The sequence below is a fragment of the Hyla sarda genome, chromosome 9 (genome assembly GCF_029499605.1).
Source record: "Hyla sarda isolate aHylSar1 chromosome 9, aHylSar1.hap1, whole genome shotgun sequence".
Classification (NCBI taxonomy): Eukaryota; Metazoa; Chordata; class Amphibia; order Anura; family Hylidae; genus Hyla; species Hyla sarda.
Genome location: NC_079197.1, coordinates 173,462,665 through 173,479,436, shown reverse-complemented (window position 1 = coordinate 173,479,436; position 16,772 = coordinate 173,462,665). Strand labels below are relative to the sequence as shown.

The window sequence follows — 16,772 nt, the reverse complement described above, 5'->3', positions numbered from 1 at the left end:
AGGAGTGCAATAGCAAAACCTTGTTTTAATGACCGTGTCCATTTAAGTCATCTGTTCTCCATCCCTCAAATGATGGAATGACAAAAGGAAGAAAAAGTTCTTCAGCCAGAACACCTATAATTTTGTCCTAAGACCATGGGAGGGGTCACCTGAAGATGGGAACAAGGAAGGACTGCAGAAAGATGGCAGAGACATGGAGGAAGGGTCCAAGAGAAGAAGAGACTGAGAAAAAACAGAATGAAACCCAAAGGTGAAGGAGCAAAAGATCCAAAGAGCAGAGAAGACACCTGGAGGGGATTTATCAATCGTTTCGCACTGAGTTTTGTGTAATTTATGCGCATGTATTTTTGCCTCTATTAATTATTTGCAATTGTTAAAGTGCATTTTAAATCTTATGTAACAGTAAACCAGCGAATCCAGCCTGAGCACTATGCGCCGGCCCAGCAAGGAAGGAGTGAATTAGCGCTAGTTAACTCCTTGGAGTGGTATATATTATACAACCATCTACATGGCTCTATAATGTATACGTTCTCATCACTGGTCCAGGCCTCTTCTTGTGTAGCCCCGCCTTCATCTATAACATCACTAGGGGGCGGAGCTACACAAGAAGAAGCTTACAGCCTAGAACAAGGAGCGGTAATTATGGCTCTGTTAACATTATGCTTTTTTTTGCACAAAGTTAACGGACCCTTTCTGCCAGGGTCTACCCAAACAGGGAGCCTTCAGCTGTTGCTAGAGTACAACTCCCATCAATCCCAGACAGCATTTGGCTATCTAGGAATGATGGGGGTTGTAGTTTAGCAACAGCGAGCCCCCAGCTTACACCAGCTGTACATATATTATATACAGTATATACCCAGGTTATACCAGCATGGTCCATATCACTATATACAGGAGATATATAACTTATACCAGCTGTACATATATATTATATACAGTATATACCAGGTTATACCAGCATGGTCCATATCACTATATACAGGAGATATATAACTTATACCAGCTGTACATATATAATTATATACAGTATATACCCAGGTTATACCAACATGGTCCATATCACTATATACAGGAGATATATAACTTATACCAGCTGTACATATATATTATATACAGTATATACCAGGTTATACCAGCATGGTCCATATCACTATATACAGGAGATATATAACTTATACCAGCTGTACATATATATTATATACAGTATATACCAGGTTATACCAGCATGGTCCATATCACTATATACAGGAGATATATAACTTATACCAGCTGTACATATATAATTATATACAGTATATACCCAGGTTATACCAACATGGTCCATATCACTATATACAGGAGATATATAACTTATACCAGCTGTACATATATATTATATACAGTATATACCAGGTTATAGCAGCATGGTCCATATCACTATATACAGGAGATATATAACTTATACCTGCTGTACATATATATTATATACAGTATATACCAGGTTATACCAGCATGGTCCATATCACTATATACAGGAGATATATAACTTATACCAGCTGTACATATATATTATATACAGTATATACCCAGGTTATACCAGCATGGTCCATATCACTATATACAGGAGATGTATAACTTATACCAGCTGTACATATATATTATATATAGTATATACCCAGGTTATACCAGCATGGTCCATATCACTATATACAGGAGATATATAACTTATACCAGCTGTACATATATATTATATACAGTATATACCCAGGTTATACCAGCATGGTCCATATCACTATATACGGGAGATATATAACTTATACCAGCTGTACATATATAATTATATACAGTATATACCCAGGTTATACCAGCATGGTCCATATCACTATATACAGAGGATATATAACTTATACCAGCTGTACAAATATATTATATACAGTATATACCAGGTTATACCAGCATGGTCCATATCACTATATACAGGAGATATATAACTTATACCAGCTGTACATATATAATTATATACAGTATATACCCAGGTTATACCAGCATGGTCCATATCACTATATACAGGAGATGTATAACTTATACCAGCTGTACATATATATTATATACAGTATATACCCAGGTTATACCAGCATGGTCCATATCACTATATACGGGAGATATATAACTTATACCAACTGTACATATATAATTATATACAGTATATACCAGGTTATACCAGCATGGTCCATATCACTATATACAGGAGATATATAACTTATACCAGCTGTACATATATATTATATACAGTATATACCAGGTTATACCAGCATGGTCCATATCACTATATACAGGAGATATATAACTTATACCAGCTGTACAGATATATTATATACAGTATATACCAGGTTATACCATCATGGTCCATATCACTATATACAGGAGATATATAACTTATACCAGCTGTACATATATATTATATACAGTATATACCCAGGTTATTCCAGCATGGTCTATATCACTATATACAAGAGATATATAACTTATACCAGCTGTACATATATATTATATACAGTATATACCCAGGTTATACCAGCATGGTCCATATCACTATATACGGGAGATATATAACTTATACCAGCTGTACATATATATTATATACAGTATATACCCAGGTTATACCAGCATGGTCCATATCACTATATACGGGAGATATATAACTTATACCAGCTGTACATATATAATTATATACAGTATATACCCAGGTTATACCAGCATGGTCCATATCACTATATACAGGAGATATATAACTTATACCAGCTGTATATATATATATATATATATATATATATATATATATATATTATATACAGTATATACCCAGGTTATACCAGCATGGTCCATATCACTATATACAGGAGATATATAACTTATACCAGCTGTATATATATATATATATATATATATATATATATATATATATATATATTATATACAGTATATACCCAGGTTATACCAGCATGGTCCATATCACTATATACAGGAGATATATAACTTATACCAGCTGTACATATATAATTACATACAGTATATACCCAGGTTATACCAGCATGGCCCATATCACTATATACAGGAGATATATAACTTATACCAGCTGTACAAATATATTATATACAGTATATACCAGGTTTTACCAGCATGGTCCATATCACTATATACAGAGGATATATAACTTATACCAGCTGTACATATATATTATATACAGTATATACCCAGGTTATACCAGCATGGTCCATATCACTATATACAGGAGATATATAACTTATACCAGCTGTACATATATATTATATACAGTATATACCCAGGTTATTCCAGCATGGTCCATATCACTATATACAAGAGATATATAACTTATACCAGCTGTACATATATATTATATACAGTATATACCAGGTTATACCAGCATGGTCCATATCACTATATACAGGAGATGTATAACTTATACCAGCTGTACATATATAATTATATACAGTATATACCCAGGTTATACCAGCATGGTCCATATCACTATATACAGGAGATATATAACTTATACCAGCTGTACATATATATTATATACAGTATACATAACTTATACCAGCTGTACATATATATTATATACAGTATATACCAGGTTATACCAGCATGGTCCATATCACTATATACAGGAGATATATAACTTATACCAGCTGTACATATATAATTATATACAGTATATACCAGGTTATACCAGCATGGTCCATATCACTATATCCAGGAGATATAACTTATACCAGCTGTACATATATATTATATACAGTATATACCCAGGTTATACCAGCATGGTCCATATCACTATATACGGGAGATATATAACTTATACCAGCTGTACATATATAATTATATACAGTATATACCCAGGTTATACCAGCATGGTCCATATCACTATATACAGGAGATATATAACTTATACCAGCTGTACATATATAATTACATACAGTATATACCCAGGTTATACCAGCATGGCCCATATCACTATATACAGGAGATATATAACTTATACCAGCTGTACAAATATATTATATACAGTATATACCAGGTTTTACCAGCATGGTCCATATCACTATATACAGAGGTTATATAACTTATACCAGCTGTACATATATATTATATACAGTATATACCCAGGTTATACCAGCATGGTCCATATCACTATATACGGGAGATATATAACTTATACCAGCTGTACATATATAATTATATACAGTATATACCCAGGTTATACCAGCATGGTCCATATCACTATATACAGGAGATATATAACTTATACCAGCTGTACATATATATTATATACAGTATACATAACTTATACCAGCTGTACATATATATTATATACAGTATATACCAGGTTATACCAGCATGGTCCATATCACTATATACAGGAGATATATAACTTATACCAGCTGTACATATATAATTATATACAGTATATATGCAGGTTATACCAGCATGGTCCATATCACTATATACAGGAGATATATAACTTATACCAGCTGTACATATATATATATATATATATATATATTATACAGTATATACCCAGGTTATACCAGCATGGTCCATATCACTATATACAGGAGATATATAACTTATACCAGCTGTACATATATATATATTATATACAGTATATACCCAGGTTATACCAGCATGGTCCATATCACTATATACAGGAGATATATAACTTATACCAGCTGTACATATATAATTATATACAGTATATACCAGGTTATACCAGCATGGTCCATATCACTATATACAGGAGATATATAACTTATACCAGCTGTACAGATATATTATATACAGTATATAACAGGTTATACCAGCATGGTCCATATCACTATATACAGGAGATATATAACTTATACCTGCTGTACATATATATTATATACAGTATATACCCAGGATATACCAGCATGGTCCATATCACTATATACAGGAGATATATAACTTATACCAGCTGTACATATATATTATATACAGTATATACGCAGGTTATACCAGCATGGTCCATATCACTATATACAAGAGATATATAACTTATACCTGCTGTACATATATATTATATACAGTATATACCAGGTTATACCAGCATGGTCCATATCACTATATACAGGAGATATATAACTTATACCAGCTGTACATATATATTATATACAGTATATACCAGGTTATATCAGCATGGTCCATATCACTATATACAGGAGATATATAACTTATACCAGCTGTACATATCTATTATATACAGTATATACCAGGTTATACCAGCATGGTCCATATCACTATATACAGGAGATATATAACTTATACCAGCTGTACATATATATTATATATAGTATATACCCAGGTTATACCAGCATGGTCCATATCACTATATACAGGAGATATATTACTTATACCAGCTGTACATATATATTATATACAGTATATACCAGGTTATACCAGCATGATCCATATCACTATATACAGGAGATATATAACTTATACCAGCTGTACATATATATTATATACAGTATATACGCAGGTTATACCAGCATGATCCATATCACTATATACAGGAGATGTATAACTTATACCAGCTGTACATATATATTATATATAGTATATACCAGGTTATACCAGCATGGTCCATATCACTATATACATGAGATATATAACTTATACCAGCTGTACATATATTATATACAGTATATACCCAGGTTATACCAGCATGGTCCCTATCACTATATACAGGAGATATATAACTTATACCAGCTGTACATATATATTATATACAGTATATACCCAGGTTATACCAGCATGGTCCCTATCACTATATACAGGAGATATATAACTTATACCAGCTGTACATATATAATTATATACAGTATATACCAGGTTATATCAGCATGGTCCATATCACTATATACAGGAGATATATAACTTATACCATCTGTACATATATTATATACAGTATATACCAGGTTATACCAACATGGTCCATATCACTATATACAGGAGATATATAACTTATACCAGCTGTACATATATATTATATACAGTATATACCAGGTTATACCAGCATGGTCCATATCACTATATACAGGAGATATATAACTTATACCAGCTGTACATATATAATTATATACAGTATATACCCAGGTTATACCAGCATGGTCCATATCACTATATACAGAAGATATATAACTTATACCAGCTGTACATATATATTATATACAGTATATAACCAGGTTATACCATCATGGTCCATATCACTATATACAGAAGATATATAACTTATACCAGCTGTACATATATATTATATACAGTATATAACCAGGTTATACCATCATGGTCCATATCACTATATACAGGAGATATATAACTTATACCAGCTGTACATATATAATTATATACAGTATATACCCAGGTTATACCAGCATGGTCCATATCACTATATACAGGAGATATATAACTTATACCAGCTGTACATATATAATTATATACAGTATATACCCAGGTTATACCAGCATGGTCCATATCACTATATGCAGGAGATATATAACTTATACCAGCTGTACATATATATTATATACAGTATATACGCAGGTAATACCAGCATGGTCCATATCACTATATACAAGAGATATATAACTTATACCTGCTGTACATATATATTATATACAGTATATACCAGGTTATACCAGCATGGTCCATATCACTATATACAGGAGATATATAACTTATACCAGCTGTACATATATATTATATACAGTATATACGCAGGTTATACCAGCATGATCCATAGCACTATATACAGGAGATGTATAACTTATACCAGCTCTACATATATATTATATACAGTATATACCCAGGTGATACCAGCATGGTCCATATCACTATATACAGGAGATATATAACTTATACCAGCTGTACATATATAATTATATACAGTATATACCCAGGTTATACCAGCATGGTCCATATCACTATGTACATGAGATATATAACTTATACCAGCTGTACATATATACAGTATATACCCAGGTTATACCAGCATGGTCCATATCACTATATATAGGAGATATATAACTTATACCAGCTGTACATATATAATTATATACAGTATATACCCAGGTTATACCAGCATGGTCCATATCACTATATACAGGAGATATATAAATTATACCAGCTGTACATATATATTATATACAGTATATACCCAGGTTATACCAGCATGGTCCATATCACTATATACAGGAGATATATAACTTATACCAGCTGTACATATATAATTATATACAGTATATACCAGGTTATACCAGCATGGTCCATATCACTATATACAGGCGATATATAACTTATACCAGCTGTACATATATATTATATACAGTATATACCAGGTTATACCATCATGGTCCATATCACTATATACAGGAGATATATAACTTATACCAGCTGTACATATATAATTATATACAGTATATACCCAGGTTATACCAGCATGGTCCATATCACTATATACAGGAGATATATAACTTATACCAGCTGTACATATATATTATATACAGTATATACCAGGTTATACCATCATGGTCCATATCACTATATACAGGAGATATATAACTTATACCAGCTCTACATATATAATTATATACAGTATATACCCAGGTTATACCAGCATGGTCCATATCACTATATACAGGAGATATATAACTTATACCAGCTGTACATATATATTATATACAGTATATACCAGGTTATACCAGCATGATCCATATCACTACATACAGGAGATGTATAACTTATACAAGCTGTACATATATATTATATACAGTATATACCAGGTTATACCAGCATGGTCCATATCACTATATACAGGAGATGTATACCTTATATCGGGGGTATTTATACCCTGTATTATACTCAGCAATATATCTGATTTTTTTTCCTGTGTTTTCCTTGTATTATGCCCTATATTATACTATGAATTTTATACAGTATTTTGCCTGTATTATACTGTTTTATACCATATTTTAAACCTTACTTTATGCCCTATATTATATCTTGTATTGTGCTTTTATACTCTGCATTATTTCTAGCATTGTACTCAGGTACTTAACCTTGAATTATACCCTGTATTATACTATGAATTATACCCCGTATTATACTATGAATTATACCCTGTATTATACTATGAATTATACCCTGTATTATACTATGAATTATACCCCGTATTATACTATGAATTATACCCCGTATTATACTATGAATTATACCCCGTATTATACTATGAATTATACCCTGTATTATACTATGAATTATGCCCTATATTATACTATGTATTATACCCTGTATTACACCCATTATTATTCCTAAACTATATGAATTATACTATGTATTATACCCTGTATTACACCCATCATTATACTATGTATTATACCCATAATTATTTTATGTATTATACCATGTAGTAGACCCATCATTATTACTGAATTATATGAATTACACTATGTATTATACCCATCATTATATTATGTATTATACCCATCATTATTACACCCTACATTATATTATGTATTATACCCATCATTATTACACCCTACATTATATTATGTATTATACCCATCATTATTACACCCTACATTATATTATGTATTATACCCTACATTATATTATGTATTATACCCTGTATTATACCCTACATGATACTATGTATTATACCCTACATTATATTATGTATTTTACCCTGTATTACACCCATTGTTATGCAATGAATTATACCATGTATTAGACCCATCATTATTCCTGAATTATATGAATTACACTATGTATTATACACTGTATTATACCCATCATTATTATACCCTACATGATACCAGGTATTATACCCTTTATTACACCCATTATAATACTATGTAGTATACCCTATATTATACCCTAAATGATTTTATGTATTATACCCTGTATTGTCCATTTTTCCAGTGATATTTTTTATCACAAGCTATGGGGGCATTTATTTAGTGACACAGCCATCATATTTCTATGGATCTTACAACGCGTTAAAGTCCATTGTGTGATACTCCCCCACGTCCCATCATATCATGGACCTCCTATGGTGGTGATGTCTGTAGATCCACCTCATCTAGACAACACACAGGCCTGGAGAACCATGAAGGCCACAAGGCCTGAGAGAAGAAGCCAAGTCCTGACCGGCATCACATCCGCATAATGTAGACAGAGGCGGAGGTGACATTGTGTCTACACCTCTACAACATACATGGAGGCACACTCACCCAGCTGACACCGCCGACGTCCTGACCTGATCCTACTGCATCTCTCTGCTGTTCCTGCGTGTGTTCAAGTGTGTGGGATATAAATGGAGACAGGAAATCTCCCTTCCCATCCCATCCCATTCCTGTCACCTCTTTCCCCTCCCAATCTACAGGAAACCTTGGCCAGTCTCAAGGAAATGCCAAGGTCTCTTGACCTGGTGGCCGCCATCTTTAAATATATCACTGAGGAAATGAGAGGAATGTAGAGGCACGAAAAACACATTTGGAAATGAAAACAAAGAAAGTGATTGTTTTCCGCTTCTGCCCGGAATCCTCTGCACGTTGGGCCCTTCATCTCAATACCACTTATCTTATATGTGGCCCCGGAGCTGTGGAATCCTTTGTTGTGTCCTCATTGATTCATCTGGATCATTCTGGTCGGCTCTGAGAAGAGTCAGCGGCACCACAAATAGCAGAAACTATGTACTCCGCACATCTGTGGCCTCATGAACCAATACAGGAAAGATTAATATAAAGAAGAAGAGTGTGTTCATAGGTGACGAGCCAAAAATGTCAGGAGTGTGTAAAGTTTATGTGCAGTGTCAGTGGGTCATCTCCTGTGCCTGTTATTTATCAGCATTGTGAGTCAGTGAGTGTCCGTCAGTGTCAGAGGGTTATCTGTAGTATCAGTGAGATATCTGTAGTATCAGTGAGATATCTGTAGTATCAGTGAGATATCTGTAGTATCAGTGATATATCTAGTGTCAGGGGTTTATCTGTAGTATCAGTGAGATATCTGTAGTATCAGTGAGATATCTGTAGTATCAGTGAGATATCTGTAGTATCAGTGAGATATCTGTAGTATCAGGGGGTTATCTGTGGTATCAGTGAGATATCTGTAGTATCAGTGAGATATCTGTAGTATCAGTGAGATATCTGTAGTATCAGTGAGATATCTGTAGTATCAGGGGGTTATCTGTAGTGTCAGTGAGATATCTGTAGTATCAGTGAGATATCTGTAGTATCAGGGGGTTATCTGTGGTATCAGTGAGATATCTGTAGTATCAGGGGGTTATCTGTAGTATCAGTGAGATATCTGTAGTATCAGTGAGATATCTGTAGTATCAGGGGGTTATCTGTAGTATCAGTGAGATATCTGTAGTATCAGTGGGTTATCTGTAGTATCAGGGGGTTATCTGTAGTATCAGTGAGATATCTGTAGTATCAGTGAGATATCTGTAGTATCAGTGAGATATCTGTAGTATCAGTGAGATATCTGTAGTATCAGTGAGATATCTGTAGTATCAGTGAGATATCTGTAGTATCAGTGGGTTATCTGTAGTATCAGGGGGTTATCTGTAGTATCAGTGAGATATCTGTAGTATCAAGGGGTTATCTGTAGTATCAGTGAGATATCTGTAGTATCAGTGAGATATCTGTAGTATCAGTGAGATATCTGTAGTATCAGTGAGATATCTGTAGTATCAGTGAGATATCTGTAGTATCAGGGGGTTATCTGTAGTATCAGTGAGATATCTGTAGTATCAGTGAGATATCTGTAGTATCAGTGAGATATCTGTAGTATCAGGGGGTTATCTGTAGTATCAGTGAGATATCTGTAGTATCAGTGAGATATCTGTAGTATCAGTGAGATATCTGTAGTATCAGTGAGATATCTGTAGTATCAGTGAGATATCTGTAGTATCAGTGAGATATCTGTAGTATCAGTGAGATATCTGTAGTATCAGGGGGTTATCTGTAGTATCAGTGCGATATCTGTAGTATCAGTGAGATATCTGTAGTATCAATGAGATATCTATAGTGTCAGGGGGTTATCTGTAGTATCAGTGAGATATCTGTAGTATCAGTGAGATATCTGTAGTATCAGTGATATATCTGTAGTATCAGTGAGATATCTGTAGTGTCAGGGGGTTATCTGTAGTATCAGTGAGATATCTGTAGTATCAGTGAGATATATGTAGTGTTGGGGGTTATCTGTAGTATCAGTGAGATATCTGTAGTATCAGTGAGATATCTGTAGTATCAGTGAGATATATGTAGTATCAGTGAGATATCTGTAGTATCAGTGAGATATCTGTAGTATCAGTGAGATATATGTAGTATCAGTGAGATATCTGTAGTATCAGTGATATATCTGTAGTGTTGGGGGTTATCTGTAGTGTCAGTGATATATCTGTAGTATCAGGGGGTTATCTGTAGTATCAGTGAGATATCTGTAGTATCAGTGAGATATATGTAGTGTTGGGGGTTATCTGTAGTATCAGTGAGATATCTGTAGTGTTGGGGGTTATCTGTAGAATCAGGGGGTTATCTGTAGTATCAGGGGGTTATCTGTAGTATCAGTGAGATATCTGTAGTATCAGTGAGATATCTGTAGTATCAGTGAGATATCTGTAGTATCAGGGGGTTATCTGTAGTATCAGTGAGATATCTGTAGTATCAGTGAGATATCTGTAGTATCAGTGAGATATCTGTAGTATCAGTGAGATATCTGTAGTATCAGTGAGATATCTGTAGTATCAGTGAGATATCTGTAGTATCAGTGAGATATCTGTAGTATCAGTGGGTTATCTGTAGTATCAGGGGGTTATCTGTAGTATCAATGAGATATCTATAGTGTCAGGGGGTTATCTGTAGGATCAGTGAGATATCTGTAGTATCAGTGAGATATCTGTAGTATCAGTGAGATATCTGTAGTATCAGTGAGATATCTGTAGTATCAGTGAGATATCTGTAGTATCAGTGAGATATCTGTAGTGTCGGGGGGTTATCTGTAGTATCAGTGAGATATCTGTAGTGTTGGGGGGGGGTTATCTGTAGTATCAGTGATATATCTGTAGTTTCAGGGGGTTATCTGTAGTATCAGTGAGATATCTGTAGTATCAGTGAGATATCTGTAGTGTCAGTGAGATATCTGAAGTGTCAGTGAGATATCTGTAGTGTCAGTGAGATATCTGTAGTGTCAGGGGGTTATCTGTGGTATCAGTGAGATATCTGTAGTATCAGTGAGATATCTGTAGTGTCAGTGAGATATCTGTAGTGTCAGTGAGATATCTGTAGTGTCAGGGGGTTATCTGTAGTATCAGTAAGATATCTGTAGTATCAGTCAGATATCTGTAGTAGCAGTGAGATATCTGTAGTATCAGTGAGATATCTGTAGTATCAGTGAGATATCTGTAGTGTTGGGGGGTTATCTGTAGTATCAGTGAGATATCTGTAGTGTTGGGGGGTTATCTGTAGTATCAGTGAGATATCTGTAGTATCAGTGAGATATCTGTAGTGTCAGTGAGATATCTGTAGTATCAGTGAGATATCTGTAGTATCATTGAGATATCTGTAGTATCAGTGAGATATCTGTAGTATCAGTGAGATATCTGTAGTATCAGTGAGATATCTGTAGTATCAGGGGGTTATCTGTAGTATCAGTGAGATATCTGTAGTATCAGTGGTATATCTGTAGTGTCAGGGGGTTATATGTAGTATCAGTGAGATATCTGTGGTATCAGTGAGATATCTGTAGTATCAGTGAGATATCTGTAGTGTCAGTAGGTTATCTGTAGTATCAGTGTGATATCTGCAGTATCAGTGAGATATCTGTAGTGTTGGGGGTTATCTGTAGTATCAGTGAGATATCTGTAGTGTCAGTGAGATATCTGTAGTGTCAGTGAGATATCTGTAGTGTCAGGGGGTTTTCTGTAGTATCAGTGTGATATCTGTAGTATCAGTGAGATATCTGTAGTAACAGTGAGATATCTGTAGTGTTGGGGGGTTATTTGTAGTATCAGTGATATATCCGTAGTATCAGGGGTTTATCTGTAGTATCAATGAGATATGTGTAGTATCAGTGAGATATCTGTAGTATCAGTGAGATATCTGTAGTTTCAGTGAGGTATCTGTAATGTCAGTGAGATATCTGTAGTATCAGTAAGATGTCTGTAATATCAGTGAGATATCTGTAGTATCAGTGAGATATCTGTAATATCAGTGAGATATCTGTAGTATCAGTAAGATGTCTGTAGTATCAGGGGGTTATCTGTAGTGTCGGGGGGTTATCTGTAGTATCAGTGAGATATCCGTAGTATCAGTGAGATATCTGTAGTATCAGTGAGATATCTGTAGTATCAGGGGGTTATCTGTAGTATCAGGGGGTTATCTGTAGTATCAGTGAGATATCTGTAGTATCAGTGAGATATCTGTAGTATCAGTGAGATAGCTGTAGTGTTGGGGGTTATCTGTAGTATCAGTGAGATATCTGTAGTATCAGTGAGATATCTGTAGTGTTAGGGGTTATCTGTAGTATCAGTGAGATATCTGTAGTATCAGTGAGATATCTGTAGTGTTGGGGGTTATCTGTAGTATCAGTGAGATATCTGTAGTATCAGTGAGATATCTGTAGTATCAGTGAGATATCTGTAGTATCAGTAATATGTCTGTAGTATCAGGGGGTTATCTGTAGTGTCGGGGGGTTATCTGTGGTATTAGTGAGATATCTGTAGTATCAGTGAGATATCTGTAGTATCAGTGAGATATCTGTAGTGTCAGGGGGTTATCTATAGTATCAGTGAGATATCTGTAGTATCAGTGAGATATCTGTAGTGTCGGGGGGGTTATCTGTAGTGTCAGTGAGATATCTGTAGTGTCGGGGGGTTATCTGTAGTATCAGTGAGATATCTGTAGTATCAGTGAGATATCTGTAGTATCAGGGGGTTATCTGTAGTATCAGTGAGATATCTGTAGTGTCAGGGGGTTATCTGCAATGTCAGACGGTTATCTGTAGTATCAGTGAGATATCTGTAGTATCAGTGAGATATCTGTAGTATCAGTGAGATATCTGTAGTGTCAGTGAGAAATCTGTAGTATCAGTGAGATATCTGTAGTATCAGTGAGATATCTGTAGTGTCAGTGAGAAATCTGTAGTATCAGTGAGATATCTGTAGTATCAGTGAGATATCTGTAGTATCAGTGAGATATCTGTAGTGTCTGGGGGTTATCTATAGTATCAGTGAGATATCTGTAGTATCAGTGAGATATCTGTAGTGTCGGGGGGGTTATCTGTAGTATCAGTGAGATATCTGTAGTGTCGGGGGGTTATCTGTAGTATCAGTGAGATATCTGTAGTATCAGTGAGATATCTGTAGTATCAGTGAGATATCTGTAGTGTCGGGGGGTTATCTGTAGTATCAGTGAGATATCTGTAGTATCAGTGAGATATCTGTAGTATCAGTGAGAAATCTGTAGTATTAGGGGGTTATCTGTAGTGTCAGTGAGATATCTGTAGTGTCAGATAACATGGGTTGCTGCTATTACTACTACCTAAAAAGGGCTTCTACTTCTACCTAAAGGAAGTTGCTACTACTACAGTATATATGGGGGGTGCAACTATATACAGGGGGCTACCATCTACAATGGGACCAACCTACAGGGAGTAACCCCCTACTAAAAGGGGACTGCTACTGCCTACAGGGAGTAACTACCTACAGGGGAGAGCTATTTACATGGGGTCCTACCTATTTGATAAACCTCCATAATGGGGGAACAATGTGAAGGGATCTGTCTACCTACTGGAGCGAACAATCTACATAACGAGGGGGGGACCTACCTACTCAAGTGTTGTAGTGTTGGGGGTTATCTGTAGTATCAGTGAGATATCTGTAGTATCAGTGAGATATCTGTAGTATCAGTGAGATATCTGTAGTGTTAGGGGTTATCTGTAGTATCAGTGAGATATCTGTAGTATCAGTGAGATATCTGTAGTGTCAGTGAGATATCTGTAGTGTCAGTGAGATATCTGTAGTGTCAGGGGGTTATCTGTAGTATCAGTAAGATATCTGTAGTATCAGTCAGATATCTGTAGTAGCAGTGAGATATCTGTAGTATCAGTGAGATATCTGTAGTATCAGTGAGATATCTGTAGTGTTGGGGGGTTATCTGTAGTATCAGTGAGATATCTGTAGTGTTGGGGGGTTATCTGTAGTATCAGTGAGATATCTGTAGTATCAGTGAGAAATCTGTAGTATCAGTGAGATATCTGTAGTATCAGTGAGATATCTGTAGTGTCAGTGAGATATCTGTAGTATCATTGAGATATCTGTAGTATCAGTGAGATATCTGTAGTATCAGTGAGATATCTGTAGTATCAGTGAGATATCTGTAGTATCAGGGGGTTATCTGTAGTATCAGTGAGATATCTGTAGTATCAGTGGTATATCTGTAGTGTCAGGGGGTTATATGTAGTATCAGTGAGATATCTGTGGTATCAGTGAGATATCTGTAGTATCAGTGAGATATCTGTAGTGTCAGGAGGTTATCTGTAGTATCAGTGTGATATCTGCAGTATCAGTGAGATATCTGTAGTGTTGGGGGTTATCTGTAGTATCAGTGAGATATCTGTAGTGTCAGTGAGATATCTGTAGTGTCAGGGGGTTTTCTGTAGTACCAGTGTGATATATGTAGTATCAGTGAGATATCTGTAGTAACAGTGAGATATCTGTAGTGTTGGGGGGTTATTTGTAGTATCAGTGATATATCCGTAGTATCAGGGGTTTATCTGTAGTATCAATGAGATATGTGTAGTATCAGTGAGATATCTGTAGTATCAGTGAGATATCTGTAGTATCAGTGAGGTATCTGTAATGTCAGTGAGATATCTGTAGTATCAGTGAGATATCTGTAATATCAGTGAGATATCTGTAGTATCAGTAAGATGTCTGTAGTATCAGGGGGTTATCTGTAGTGTCGGGGGGTTATCTGTAGTATCAGTGAGATATCCGTAGTATCAGTGAGATATCTGTAGTATCAGTGAGATATCTGTAGCATCAGGGGGTTATCTGTAGTATCAGGGGGTTATCTGTAGTATCAGTGAGATATCTGTAGTATCAGTGAGATATCTGTAGTATCAGTGAGATATCTGTAGTATCAGTGAGATATCTGTAGTGTTAGGGGTTATCTGTAGTATCAGTGAGATATCTGTAGTATCAGTGAGATATATGTAGTATCAGTGAGATATCTGTAGTGTTGGGGGTTATCTGTAGTATCAGTGAGATATCTGTAGTATCAGTGAGATATCTGTAGTATCAGTGAGATATCTGTAGTATCAGGGGGTTATCTGTAGTGTCGGGGGGTTATCTGTGGTATTAGTGAGATATCTGTAGTATCAGTGAGATATCTGTAGTATCAGTGAGATATCTGTAGTGTCAGGGGGTTATCTATAGTATCAGTGAGATATCTGTAGTATCAGTGAGATATCTGTAGTGTCGGGGGGGTTATCTGTAGTATCAGTGAGATATCTGTAGTGTCGGGGGGTTATCTGTAGGATCAGTGAGATATCTGTAGTATCAGGGGGTTATCTGTGGTTATCTGTGGTATCTGTAGTATCAGTGAGATATCTGTAGTATCAGTGAGATATCTGTAGTGTCAGGGGGTTATCTGTAGTATCAGTGAGATATCTGTAGTATCAGTGAG

At 35.3% G+C, this 16,772-nt stretch overlaps 2 protein-coding genes across 7 annotated transcripts in view; one reads left to right on the top strand and one right to left on the bottom strand.

Moving 5' to 3' along the window:
- The window catches only part of LOC130290563 (RNA-binding protein Nova-2-like), a 159,436-nt gene that overhangs the window by 40,719 nt on the left and 101,945 nt on the right, over window positions 1-16,772 (top strand). The window lies entirely within an intron of this gene.
- Window positions 1-16,772, bottom strand: part of EXOC3L2 (exocyst complex component 3 like 2) — a 104,306-nt gene that overhangs the window by 19,759 nt on the left and 67,775 nt on the right. Inside the window, exon 1 of one of the 6 annotated variants that reach the window (XM_056538375.1) lies at window positions 9,312-9,380. The exons of the other annotated variants lie outside the window; for them this stretch is intronic. The gene's annotated coding sequence lies outside the window, so the exon portion shown is untranslated. Of the gene's footprint in view, window positions 1-9,311; window positions 9,381-16,772 lie in introns of those variants that run through there. 6 annotated transcript variants of the gene reach the window in all.